Here is a 15,181-nt window from a genome sequence, read left to right on the forward strand (position 1 = left end):
CGTTCAACCCCCAAAGGAGTCACAACCCACAGGTTGAGAACCACTGCTATAGAGAATGCAACTGGCCCTTTGGGTTTCTGAAACTATAAATCTTTATGGGAGCAGAAAATGTCATTTTCTCCTTCACCAGTGGACAGAGTTGGTATACAAACGTATACTGATCTATTAACACCTTTATATATCTAAAATTAGTTCTTCATCTATCCACCTAAATGCATGAGGGGACTTCAAAACATTTATGGAAGATCTATATTATCTTAATTTTATGTTTCCATGAACTTTTAAAAACTACAAGTTTATACTGACATCTCAAGCTCTTACGTGCCACAGGATCCACTTGCCTTTTCTTGCCTCTCTATAACCTCTCAACAGTGAAAACTTGGCCCACTCCACAGGATCTATACAAAGCAGTTTCAGAATTGTCCATCTGTACCTCTGAGAGAAGCAAACTCACCAAGTACAGTTCAGTGTGTCTGTACTGTTCCTTTTGTCTTTAGTGTACTACAGTTTCTACTGAAACCACCATCATTTTCCAAAGTTACTTAGGTGAGCTCAGACTTTCCCCAACCCTTTCCGGTATCATTTGGCACAGTCTGCATTCCACCTTGGGGTTCATCAACATAGCATTGGCGGTACTTTAGGACGTAGGTTGGTTTTTATGTGCATTCATTGAAGTTTACTTTTCTTTGGGTTTTGACAAATGCAGAGCCATGCATCCACCCAGTACCCTGTTGTTAAGTGCTGTTGACTTGCTTCTAGCACAGTAACCCTGTATCTAAAACAGAACCGAGCACTGCCCAGTCCGGTGCCATCTGTACAACTGCTGTATGCTTGAGCCCATCACTGAAGCCACTATGTTCATCCATCTCATGGAGGGGGTTCTCTTTCTCACTGAGCCTCTACTTTATCAAGCATGCTGTCCCTTCTAAGCCTGGATTTTCACTAGCATCTTCGGTGTAATTTTAACTTCTTCCTTCAGTGTCAATGGTTCTTGCTCATATGGTACTTCTTGAAATGAATGAAAGTCAAACAATTACCTTTGTACAGTGGCTGTGTATTCTCGTCATCTTCTTTTGGTGCTTCCTACATCACTCAATAATTTACCCATAGAATCCTTCGAATATTGCATCTCTGATTTTAATTTTTCTCCCTAGTTCTTTCACATATGATAAACATGTCTTTCTCTTTTGGTTTTCTAACTCTAGGTCTTTTCTTTTCACATTTCATTATAATGCTTTGCTTTATTTTCTTGAGCTCCTCTTTAAATTTTTCTGTTCACCCCTTTTTACTTCATTTCTTCCATTCAATTTAGCTACTCCATGGTCATGAGTATTGTAAATTAGGAGAAGCTATTGTAAAGTATTGTTTAATTGCAGTTTTCAATTATGTATTACCAAGCTGTAAGAATCCAACTGGCTTATATGTTGACCTTCTTGATTTTTTAGTTAATCAAAAGGGAGATTATCCTGAGTAGCAGTGATGTCCAAACCAAACTCACCGCTCAAGTCCACCCTGATGCCTATAAGACAGCAAATAACTGCCCCTTAGGGTTTCTGAGATTTTAAAGTTTAAATCTTTATGGAAGGAGATGGTCTTATCTTTCTCCCGCGGAGCAGCTGGTGAGTTCAAATCACTAACTTTGGGGTTAGCAGCTCATTGTGTAGCCCCACTATGCTATATATGCTTTATACACTCAAGGTAGCCCACACATGCCTTCCAGCCACACTAAGGCTCCTAACACCGATGTAATCAGGTGAAAACCTCAAAGCAGCAGTGATTCTACTGGTAGAAGAACAAACAGCAGTGTTGGAACTGCCTCTAGAGAGGTGTAGGTGGCAAGGATCTGAGGTTGCCCCTAAGAGCTGAGGTCCTCAGTCCTACAACCGCAAGGAACCAATGTTGGCCAGCAATTTGGATGAGTTTGAAAGAGGACTTTGAGTTCCACAGGAGAACCACAGTCTGCTGACACCTTGATTACAGCCTTGTGAGATGCTGACCAGAGTATCTTGATGCATTCTTATAATTTCGCTCTCTGTGTTGAAATTATCTAACTGATCTTTTTTCATTAGAACCTTTAACATAGTAATCAAAGCACCACCAACACCCCGAAAAAAAACAAAAACAAAACCCAACTACCATTGGGTTAACCCTGACTCATAGTAACCCTTTATAGGGTTTTCCAAGGCTTTAAATCTTTACAGAGACAGGTAGCCTCACCTTTCTCTCATGGTGCAATTGGTGGGTTTGAACTGACAACCTTGTGGCTAGCAATCCAATGTTTAATCAATTATTTTGAATTCCCTGCCTAACAGTTCCAACAGTATGTCATACCTGTGTCGTAGTCTAATGATTGCTTCATCTCTTTATACTGTTTTGTTTTTTCCTTTAAGCATGACTTGTACTTTTTTTGAAACAGAATGCTGGCATTTTTATATTTTAGGCATTAGTGACCTAAGATGGATTGGCATTGGGTATTTTGTTGTTGAAAGTCAAAGATGTTGTATAGGGCAGTAGACACTGAGGTGAAGAGGTCTTTAGTGTGGGGATTTATGTTAATTTAGCCAGGAGTTGTATTGTGCTGTGGATAATTGTTGGCATGGACATCAGAAACGTTGAATTCCTCTAGGAACCATCTCGGGGGCCCCTCTTCTTGACTTTGGAGTTTCCCTTTATGCTGCTTTCCAGAGAGAGCCAGTCTTTTCCAGAGCTCCCTGCTATCATCCACTGTTGTTCTTCTAGATGCAGCGGTTCTCAGCAACCCATGGGTTGCTTTTCCCCCAGCTGCAAAAGGTATCCACTAGAGTTCTGTCTATAGGTTTGAGGCCCACCCACAGGCTTTTGTTGTCCTTAGGTAATATAGAGGACTGGAGCTCATGCAGGGGGTGGGAGATGAGGTGGAAGACTTCATTCTTCCAGTAGCTGTGTATTGTCCCAGCATTCTCAGACAATGCCCTTTCCCCTGAAGATTTAACCTTCTGTCCTTATTTGAAGGACGTCTTCAGATTTTGTGGTGGTACCTTTGTTTCCTCCTACACACCCCAAGCCAGTCCCATGGAGGGACTTTTCTGAAGAGTAGGAGGGATATACAAAAGGCCTTTCAAAAAGCTCATGGAAAAATGGAATTGATCCGGCTAGACCAGAGGATGCACACTGGTACAGATCAGAGATGGAAACACATGGAATCCAGGACAGATAAACCCCTCAGTACTAATAATGAGAGTAGAGATAGCAGGAGGGGAAGGGGAAGGTGGGGAAGAAAGGGGGAACCAGTGTGGGTGGTGAAGAAAAAAAAGGGGGGGAACCAATCACATGATCTATATATAACACCCTCCCTGGGGGATGGACAACAGAAAAGTGGGTGAAGGGAGACATCTGTCAGTGTAAGACATGAAAAAACAATAATCATTTATAAATTATCAAGGGTGACGGAGGGAGGGGAGGGGAGGAGAGGGCGAGGGAAAATGAGGAGCTGATACCAAGGGCTCAAGTAGAAAGAAAATGTTTTGAAAATGATGATGGCAACAAATGTACAAACGTGCTTGACACAAAGGATAGATGTATGGATTGTGATGAGAGTTGTACGACCACCAATAAAATGATTTTTCTAATGGAATTGAAATATAATGGAATTTTTTGAAGCGCTGTTGTGTTCTCTATCTACATCTTTTAGTTGAACTAAAAGTTTGTTTTTAAAAGGTTTATTTTAAAATATGTCAAAATATTAATATTTAGTAAAACTTGGCAGTAGATTATATTCTCATGCTTTTCTATATTCTAACAGTTTAAAATATAAAATCAAGGTAGAGGTGGCCTTTCCACTCACTTTAATGGAAAAGAGATTGAAATATGTCGATGACAGTTGGGTCTACTTGTTCAATCATTTAAAAAGACCACCTGAATTTCAAAACATAATCAGCATTTTTGGCAAAGCTTCAAAAATTATTCGGAAAAAAATAAAACTCACCTTAATATGCTGTTAAATTTCACTGTCAAATTGAAAGAAGGTGAAATATAAAATTTAATATCCTCTAAGAGAACAATTTATTTTGAGACCTGCATGTTTATAAATCAAGGTATATGAAAATTTTACATATTAATTGATTCACTGTTCTCTCAACTGATATCCAACCATCATTAATATTCATGGCAATTTAAAGTTACTAATGCATGCGCCAACAGACCATAGATCAGTCAGCAAGTGCCGATCCCAAGAGGCAATACATTATGTAACAGCTCATAACCTACCATCTTCAACCTTAGCACTGCCACTCCTCCTCTTACCCACATGCATAATTTAATATAATCAGGAATCACATGTAAATGAACAGTAGCAGCAGTAGCTTGGTAAAATCCACCTTGTGGAAAGAACATTCATTTTTTTAAATAATTCACTCTCTTAGATAATAGCAAATCAATTATATGCTACTAAAAAATGAACCATTTAAGGACTCCAAATTTTCAGATTAGCCTTAAGCATTGTATATTAAATTCAATTAAACCAGAAGAATACTGAACATGTTCCTTCTACATAGTTAAGACCATTCTAGCCATCACGAGAAGAGACAGGCAGACAGAAGCAACTTATAGACCTCTGCCCGCACCATGGATCTCTCTCTGGATTTCAGGCTGGGAGAAACTGGAGGGACCGTGCAGTGGCAAACAGAGGCCACAGGCCAAGGACAGCCCTACAGTTTCATTAACAAAGAGTGTTACTCTTTATTCTTTAATATTCGCTTCTACATTCCAAATAAAAGGGAAAAGGGGATATCATCTTTAATAAAATGAATCTTCATTAGGCTTTCATGATAATGAATGAAGACAGACCTAAGTTTGTCTGTAATGAAACTTAGATGGGGTGGAATTTACTGATGACGAATCTGGGGCTTTAATTACGATGTGTGGCTTTGTGAGATGCACCTCAGGTAGAACTGCAATCATGGTGACCGCTTAGACAGCTAAATAACACACTTCATTCTGCTTGAGAACCCTGCCTGTCAGCAATGCTGTGGTGCTCCAAGGGCTGTTTACAAATCAACTACATCTTTGCATTGCGACAGGCCACAAATTAAATTGTGTTTCCAGCTTGAGGGCTGGAGAGAATTCGCAGCTTCGGGTCGGCAGCGCCCTAGACTTGACTGTCACTTTAAATGTCTGTGCATGGAACCCCTTCCGATTCAAGCTTTAAAATAAAAGGATGAGTTACATTTAATAAAATATATCAGAGGTTAAGGAATAAGTAAGATATATGGACTCTTAAGCACCACAGGCAGGAGAAGCTCACGCTACAATTGCATGGATTCTATGTACCAAAAAGATAATCCTTCATGTGGCATTTTTAACCAAATAACAAAGGAGTCCTTGAAAAACAATCAATAAGCACAAAGAAGTGATTTCTCAGTATTTGAAATCGCATGATGACATGCTGCAGACTTGAATGTGTCTAAAAGTTCATCTTATGTGCCACCACAGCCAAATGTTGTAATCACTCATTTGATACAAAATAACTGCAAGTGCTTTCATGTGGCAAATGTACTTTTTTTATAACCATGATGGCAATTATTCCAGGTTCTAGGTTTTAAGGATAGAAAGCTGTGTAATTGCCATAAGATTTGTAAGAGTACCCCAACAAAAACGATGTTTTTCTTAAGGTTGTGTATACAGTCATTATTTTGCAGCTAAGAGAAACACCTGAGGGTGGAATTGTGCTTATAAGCCAGGCTGCTGAGCATCAATGACAGGGTAACAACAACTTGATCCTTTTCTATTTGTACCAGTGCAGGTCAGATAGATATTATTAAACTGTGACTACAAGTTTTGAGGTTATAATTTGATAGTGTTTTATGATCTTAAACTTATAATACATATTTTGCTCATAATCTGTTAGCCAATTGATTTGAATAATTTTTGTCATCTGACTGAAGATCTCAGCAACCTATATTACACTATAGCCAAAATACCAGCCAAGTAGGCACAGCCATGCTGTTAATGTTCATGTTTTCTGCTAAATCCAGCCCACTACATTTGATGATAATCACGAGTAAAATGTTTATCTATGTTTTAAATAAATTTCTATTTCTTTTGTTCTTCTATGATAGGCAAATAATTTTTTGAAGCTGGAACACACTGTACTGATATTTACTAGCTATGTCAGACCTAGACCAAAGGCCTTGTTTTCTAGAAATTGCGTTCAGCCTGGCCCCCATCGTCAGTAGAAAGCCAGAACTAGACTGAGAACCAACTTTCCAGCCCTTATCAGCAACCGATGTGCTGTGTACCTCCGGAGAAGGAAGGCTTGGAATAGGAGGAAATGGAGCCCAGGGCCTGCCAACAGCCCCTGGGAACTGAGTGGGCCATGGCTTCCCCCAGAGCTGAGGAGAGCAAGGTTTAGCATGGTTCTCTTACATAGGGCCTCCAGCTGGGATTACTTACGTGCCCCTAGAAACACAAGGCAGAATGGGGTGTGACTAGGTCTACATCTCTGCTTATACATGCAAGCAAGACCACTTTTGTTTTTCACCCAGATTTTCAGACACATGATATCATCTTTTTGCTGGCTTTCTTGAGGAAAAACCTGATGGTCCCAGAGGAAGTACGGCAGTAAATGAAACAATCTTTCCTTCGTTGACAAACAAAACTGGCAGCTACGTGCAGATTAATGTGAATGCCCTCGCTCAGACAGCTCATTCCAGGAATGCATGTGTGCATATGTGGCTTTTGTATTAACACATGTTGTGAAGACACATTTATACTCTAGGGAGGCATTCACATCGACACCTTCACTCTCCCTGAACTTTCCTCAAGAATTTCTTGCCCAATCTTCCTCAATGGCATAAATATGATAAAATGTGCCCCTCAGCCTGGGACAGGGGATGATCCATGAGTGCAAATCTCTTTGTGAGTTAAAAAGAAACTAAAACAACCCACCGCCAGCCACTGAGTCAAATTCCAACTCACAGCAAACCGACAGGACAGAGCAAATTGGCCCTACAGGGTTTCCAAAGGTATAGATCTCTCCAGAAGCAGACTGCCACATCTTTCTTCCTCAGTGAAACAATGTCTTTTGAGTAATCCGAGGAGGCATACTGCCCACAAGTTCCTTCCAGAAAGAACTTGTCCTAGAGGATCTGCTTCAGTTGGAAGGCTGTGGGCACTTCCAGGACAGCCCCAGTCATGGATTTATCTCAGCCAGGGTTCTGGGGCCTGGTTTTTCTGCCCAGTGCAATCTCCAACGAAGTCTAGAGGACAGACTAGGAAAAAAGACCAGACAATCTTTGCTCAGGAGCTCCTGCTTAGGTTAACGGGATTTGCAGCCCTTGAGGTTCCCTATCCCACCCTCTTTTTCACCTTTCCTGGATCTTATTCCTCCTCCCTCAATAAACTGACAGCATTCCTAACTCCACCTCAGCCTGTTTCCCAAAGGAAGTGCTGACAAACACCATCTTATGTATCCTTCTAGATCTCAGAGTGGCCTCATGTTTACAGGTAGTATCTATGATTTGTTGACTCATTATTATGTAGTAGTTGAATTATGGAGCCCTGGTAGTGTCGTGGTTATGCACTGAGCTCCTAGCCACAAGGTCAGCAGTTCAAAACCAGCAGCAGCTCCTCGTAAAGAGTGCTAGTCTCAGAAACCCACAGGTACAGTTCTACCCGGTCCTATAGGGTTGCTTTTGGGTCAGAATCAACACGATGGCATTAAGTGAGTTGACTTCCATCTCTGGGCTAACGTAATCCTGCCATCATACTAGCAAAGAGGTGCACTAAACTGATGCCCCAGTTTCCCAGGATGAAACAAAGGAATACTGAAAGAGATCAAATAACTTTCCCCAAGGTTTCAGAGCTAATAAATCTAGCCTCAAACCCAGAGCCAAAGCTTATGGAACTAGGAGGCACAGTGATCTAGTCTGTGCCCAACTAGAGCCACAGAGGCAGACCTGAATCTGCAGCTGCTTCCCTTACACCTCAGCAGCTGGGCACCAAGAAGGTGTGGCAAATGGAACCAACCTGTCCCAGTTTACAGAAAACACACAAAGGGGTACAACGACCTGTTAGACAAGGGCAAAACAAATATTATATGGCAAATAATGTGTTTATATGTGAGGCAGGAAGAAGAGGTGAAAGGGGAAATATTACTTATGGGTATTATCCACACTATAGATATTTTCATCTTTTTCTGTTTACCCTGAAAACAATGCTTATGGCACTTTAAGTTAAAATATTGTTTTTAAAAAGACACTCATTAAAGTAAAAGTTGGATCAAGGAACTGAAAACCTAAAAAGGAAAAGCTCTGTTATCATGCAACTTGACACTCATTCCGCAAATTACCATTTTGCTTGCAAATCACTACCAAATCCCCCATTTCACATTCTTTCATAAACTTGAGGTAGAGCAAGTTCCTTAAGGTTTTCTCAAATAAAAGCAATTTAATTCACTGTGCTGTGTTTACTCTGTGCTGTTAACTTGGAATCATCTATCTCCTGTTCTTGGAGATACAGAATTTTCTGTCATGCAAAATATAGCCGACTGAATAATGTGCACACTTGGCAGGCATAAGAGTCTTATTTTTTTAGCTCTTCATTCTTACAATGTGGTTTAAAGAGCTCCAATCATACTGATCACAAGGGGGAAAAAATCTTACAATTCTTCAGAACTTAATGAATGCATGCAAAGTAGGAGGATATAGGGTTGTTTGCTGTTGTTAACAACAGTAACAATTTTTAATGATACTCTAATTTTGGAAAGGTAAAAAGCTAAGTCAATGGCCTCTACTTTGAACTTCCCTTGTACCAAGTGCTCATCAATAATAATAGTTCATCATACATTAAATAAATAATTTTATTATATAAATATGCATTATTGTGTTTCCAGAGTCTACCAATACCTGGCACACAAGAAAATAACTTGAATTGTTATAGCTTCCACCTGCTGTCAGTTTATGGTAACGTGGTGGCTGGTATGTAGTTGTGATGTTGGAAGCTATGCCACCAGGATTTCAAATATCAGCAGAATCATTTGTGGGGAAGAGACTAGGAAGAAAGGCCTGGAAATCTACTTACAAAAATTAGCCAATGAACATCTTTTGGATCCTAACAGAATATTGTCCAATTCTCTCGCTTTGGACATTTCATCAGGAGGGATTGGTCACTGGAGGACAGTCTCAAGCTTGATGAAACAGAAGGCCAGTCAGGGCAAAGGAGACCCTCAGTGAGATGAACTGGCCCAAGTGTCACAATAATGAACTCAAACATGCTGGCAACCATGAGGATGGCCCAGGACCAGGCAAGGTTTCATGGTCATGTGCAGGAGAGAGCTAAGGGTTGAAGTCAACGCAAAGGCTTCTATCTATTTCTAATTCTTGTAGTGCTTTTGGAAGGGCACTAGTAATCTCTGTGTTCACAGAGTAAGGAACTGCTTCAGAAAGGTAAAGAAAGAGCCTTTTGGAAGCTACACAGCAGCTCAGTCTTGGGCAGAAATCTGGGCTCAGGTCCACCCCGGAATCACCACTGACATGGCAATTTGTATTTAATGGGGGGTTTCTTACCTATCATGGCCTCAGCGGTGAGCCGCCTGGGGGTAGGCTTTAACCTATCAGTATATATGGTCCAGGTAGTCACATTGCCATTTTCTCTTACTCCTCCTCGACATACTTTCTGCTCCTACCTGCCAGGCCACTTGACTTGCCATTCTTAGTCTCCAATGGCAGTTGGATTCAAGGCCAGGGTGTCCAGGGCTCTTTACTTGTATGAAATATATGGTTAAATTCTACTTTGTCTTGTTTGGTGTTTGTTTGTATGCTTGTTTTTTAAACCAGTCTTCCATCTGTCTTTTAATGTCTATATTAGACTCAAATTGGATACTGTATATGCATATAAGCTAGCTCTTTTTGCATTTGCAATAAATGTTTCCATTTTTTCACTATTTTCACCATGACTTTGTTTCCTTTTATATTTATTTCAAGTGTTTAAATATAAAGTTATTTTGTAAACTAGCGCCATAGTATATACAAATACAGAACTATACCAATCCATGTTTGTTAGAGAAGATACTAGATAGAATGTAATTTGCCAATGCCCTCTCAGGATGGCACACAGCAAGAATACCCAAATGGTATCAAACAGCAAAATTGTCTGAACTCAAAAACACTCCCAGGCCCCAATCTCAACTCCTGCCCCCACCTTCAGATGCTTGTAGTAAGCCTGAAGAGAGGCCAGGCTTCAGACCCCCAGGCCTGTAGTCCCCTTTGGGGTCCCACATGGCACCAGTTTATAGATCCAGTAGTAATCACAGCAACAGCCTAGATGGCTGAGATTCTGATCTCCTAGAAGCTGGGAGTTGAAACACATGATCTCCAAGTCTCTCTCCAAACTAAGACTCAATAATCCTGTCATTAAGAAAAAATTCCATTATCCACAATCACCATAATCAACTCAGTCAGGGGACTAAAACTCACTGAGGTCAAAGTTTTCCCTGAGTCACAAGACCCAGCCCACTTCCTGTACTGCAAATGCTACAAAGTCGGAGGAATCTGTCAGGTGGTGCAGACTCTTACTGGTTACACACTTGCCTTTAATCACTCCGAGCTTTCTGGTAGTCACCCTTCTCACAACACTACCTAACAGGCTCAAGTTTCGGGCTCTAGGAAGTTGTTTTTCCCAAAAGAAAGTTTGCAGAATTTGAGCTGAAATGGTTTGCTTTCAATAGCTCCATGGATGTACAGCCACACAGCTGGATTATTTACCACTGGTGGAAAAGGCAGTGAAGCTCCATCACCAAAGAATATCTTGAATGTTGCAAAACGATACATTTGCTTACAAATCAGTGAGATGTAGTTTCCCTAATGGCCTTATTTTCAGAATTTGTACGAAACCATGGTCTTTGGGGGACACAACAAGGTCTGGTCTATATCCCACTTGGGTAAGTAATGACTGGGTCTCGGATGCTCATGAGCAGCCATGTAAGGGGCAGCCATTAGCTCTCCCCATCTTAAGGAAAGAACAATGATGAGAATGGAAAGGCATATAGAAACAATTCGTCCAAATAGACTAATAAACCACGCAAACACCAGTCTCCGTGACCCTGAGACCAGAAGAACTAGATGGTACCCAGCTACCATGAGCAACTTCTCTGAAAAAGATCACATTAAAAGGTCCTGGATTCAAAATCATGAAGGAGACCAACATTAACCAATCAGCAGGAGACTGGTAAAACCCCCAATCCCATTGCTTTTACCCTTCAGGTCTGGACTTGAACTCACCCCTGAGGGAGAATAATCAATCATTTAGGAGCAAAAAGGGCACCATTTATCCAAGGGAACAGTTTAGAGGATTAGGAAAGAAAAGAGGAAACACAGAGAGGAAGTGAAATTGTGATGGTACAGAGGGGATTGCAATCAATGAGCTGACACAAGACAAGTATGAGCTGTCAAATGTAAAACTGATGATCTATTCCGTAAACCTTCACCTAATTCACACTAAATATAACATTTAAAAAACAACAGCAGGAACATAGGGAGGAAGTTGGGCAAGTGAGGGGACTGCAATGGATGAGTGTAAACAAAATGTAGATGAACTGTTGAATGTAAAACTGATGAGCTTCACAACTTTAATTTTCAATAAAAAGTTTGACAAAGAAAATAGAAATTACGGCTCTGGCGGTGCCTCCGCGGTGGGCGGAGTGGCCGGGATGAGCGGTGGAGGCACCGTGACCCTGGGGGATGGTGAGGCCGCGCCCTGCGTCAAGAAGAGGGATTGGGGGGGGGGGATCCCAGGCTCGCCAGCGCACCTCATGATCAAGGATCTTGGAGAAATTCACTCAAGACTCTTAGATCACAGACCAGTTATTCAAGGTGAAACCCGTTATTTTGTGAAAGAATTTGAAGAAAAGCGTGGCCTCCGGGAAATGAGAGTTCTTGAAAATTTGAAGAATGTGATCCGTGAAACAAATGAACATACTCTTCCCAAATGTATAGAGACTGTACAGGACAACTGAAACCAGGTCCTCCAGATATTGCAAGCAGTTAACCACTCAGTCTGTAGTCTTCAACAGATGGAGCAGGAACAAAGATTCATGATGAGCATATACCAGCCAGTGAAAAGCAGCGTGTAACCCAGTGGGAGGATTTCATGAGAGAACAACATAAGAAGCAGCCAGGGAGAGGCTTTAAAGAACAATATGCTGAGATGGAGAAGGACCTAGCCAAATTTTCTACCTTTAACAACTTGAAACTCAGCAATAAAAATCCCTGAGAAAATATTGACTCTGTCCTTCCTCTCACTGCAAAAATTATTCTCACCAAACCATTTAGCCTCGATTCAACCTTAGCAATATAGTCAATGGCAGTCTTATATCAAAAGAAAGACCTCCAGGAGTTCTGATGAAATATTTTGTAGAAGAAGAATATATCTTTTTCGTTTTAAGCACCTACATGTGATTACCTAAACAGGCAGTAAGAGGAGGAAAAACAGGATAAATTAACTCTGTTAATCAGAATTGGACTTTATTGATTAGGTCAGAGAACTGTAAAGTATAGATATCTTAGTAAAATAAAACAATTAATAGAAGTTTATTATTGTGGCTTAAAAGAGGTCTGCCATAGCTCCCAGGGTATAAGAAAAAAGTATAAAGGGTTATTCTATGAGTAATATAAACAAAAACAACTGTCGTTGGAGCAGTTAATATTTTAAGGAAAATGGGAATCTCAACTATGGCAATAGGTAGCCCTGTTGGTGTTCGAAGTGACTACAGGAAAGTGTTACACATGTTGCAAGGGAGCATCCTGCCATTGGTCTCACTGAATGACAAAAACACACATTTGCTAAGTTTTTGTGGCCTTCTAGCACTTAATATTTTCACTTCTTAAATATTCTCAGAAGGAAAAGCTTATTAGAAATATATTTTTACTTTTAGCCTACCAAGCACCATAATTTTTCCCATAGTATTTCCCTCGTGTTTGTGTCTGCTTCGCTATGGGTTAGCTTTATGGTAAATCATGTCTGGTTTCAACTGTTTAATGAGAACTCAGCAAGATCTGCCAAAGGTCCCTCTGGAGCCACATGAGGATGTTGGCTGTGAATAACCCAGAGTGTTTGCCCACATGGCAAATGACCCGTGTTACAGGTAAATCCTTTGTAGTGTTAACGTTTGTTCTCATAAGCAGGTGCATTATGGCAAAATGTACCAATCCTGTCACCACTGTGATCTTCAAAAACCTATGAGTAGCTTCTAATTAAAGAACTGTCTGTTTTTTTGGGGGGGTTGCAATAACTAAAATTAAAGGCAGTAACTTCAATCATTTGTGGCAAGTGAATTCAATGTATGGATCACTAGTTTCAATTTTTTTATGGTTCTACAGGAAATAAAGGAAAAAAAAGTAAATATCCAACTTTCTCGTGTTATCTCAGAGTTGTCCCTGCAGAAAATAGACAATGCTTGCCTCTGTAACTGTATGACTTACTGTCAAAGCTTCATTCTTGGCTGCATGTTGAAAATGTGATTAAAGTTAATAGAGGAGAAAAAATAGAAATTAGATGCTAAGGCTAATATAACTGCAAAAATGTTATCTCTAACTACTAAGTTCAGATTTTTATTTATTGTGTTTGTCAAACAAGAACCATTGTCTTTTGATTAAGTTCTAAATATGTAGTTTCATAAATATGAATTAATGTAAAAGAAATCTATATTAATATTATCCTACTTTTACCTATGTTGTGTTGACATTACACATGCATTTACTTCTAAAATGGCGTTTTATTAATATAACAAAAATAAAGTTTGAAAAACTTAAAAAAATAGTAATAGCATGCAGGAATGATAGTATAAGTCCAGAAACCCAAGCAAAGATTGATCTCCTGAGTTAAAATCAACGATTTCTAAGAGAATTATTTAAAATCGGGAGAGAAATGAACACTCGTGATTCTAGCTGAGTGCTCACGCCATAGGGGAAGGCAGAATGCAGTCGGCACTAATGGACAGTGAGCACTCTTAGACAGAGCTGCCTGTGTGGGTTCTTCTGGCTCCTCACCAGCCCATGTGACCATGGGTAAATCCTTTAACCTCAAGCTACCTCCGTTAGCTCGTCTGAAAAATGGGCACAATAAAAGCACTACCTACATTTCAGAGGGAGGTATAAGAATTTCAAGAAAGAAAATGTGATGGGTTTAGTATCCTTGCCTGGTACAAAGAAGTACTGAAGAAATTTTGGGCATTGTGCACAGACAGATATGGGCAGAGAGGTAAGCCATGCCAGGCATGTGGTAAACCTTCAATAGAATAAAGCCAATATTATTCCATAATGTAACAAGCCAGGCCAAAAGGAGAACTATGGGTTCCTTTCACGTGCTCTACCAGATTTTCCTGGTAAATCCTGTCAGAACCTTCTCAAGAACAATGCCTACCACATCCTCTCCAGAATCTCTGAGTGACTGGAGGCTAGGTCACACGAGCTCAAGCCAGCACACTGTGGGAGAAGTTATACACGGCAAAAATCCATTCAATGTATATTGCTTGTGCTTATATCCCTGGGCTCCCAGTACCTAGGAGCACCAGGTAAATGCTCACTCCATGAGAAAAGCAGACCCTACCCACTTGGCAGGTCTAGATAAATTAAGGTTGTGAGCTAGAAGCGGCTCAGAACAGTCTACAATTTACCTTAAAAATACCTGCTACATTTTCAAGAGGGACATACATTTAGAAAACAAGCATCAGTATTATTCACAAAATTAATCACCCCATAGGCTGAAATTTTTAAGTAAAATTTTATGTTAATAATAAAAAGATCTACTTGAGGATCTCTGAAAATAGAATAAGCGCCTACAAATGTCTACTTTGTGCTACTTGTTGACATAAATGTGTGATTCTTCCTTAAATTTGAAAAGGTAACGGTGAGTTATATCTCAAAGGAGCACAACTATGCAAACGACTGGCTTTCCTCCTCACTGCTGAAAAAACAGAAACACACAACCTGTATGCACCCACCATTTTACCCCAGGACAGCATCCTGGCGAGAGTTGGCTTCAAAACAAGAGTTCTGAATGTGCCGACGAGCTATATAAAACACCTGGTAAGTGAAGCTGAGGTAACAGGGACACCAAGCTGAAAGCAACCACACTCCACACACAGCAGGCATGCTACAAGTCAGCACGGGGGTGGGCAGCAGTGCGTATAATGTCTTTTTACCGAACA

General features: G+C 40.4%; 1 protein-coding gene and 1 pseudogene across 3 annotated transcripts in view; one reads left to right on the plus strand and one right to left on the minus strand.

The window, feature by feature from the left end:
* The window catches only part of SH3KBP1 (SH3 domain containing kinase binding protein 1), a 424,275-nt gene that overhangs the window by 325,364 nt on the left and 83,730 nt on the right, over positions 1-15,181 (minus strand). The window lies entirely within an intron of this gene.
* LOC142434666 (biogenesis of lysosome-related organelles complex 1 subunit 5 pseudogene) lies at positions 11,684-12,246 on the plus strand (annotated as a pseudogene).

The sequence above is a fragment of the Tenrec ecaudatus genome, chromosome X (assembly GCF_050624435.1).
Source record: "Tenrec ecaudatus isolate mTenEca1 chromosome X, mTenEca1.hap1, whole genome shotgun sequence".
Lineage (NCBI taxonomy): Eukaryota > Metazoa > Chordata > Mammalia > Afrosoricida > Tenrecidae > Tenrec > Tenrec ecaudatus.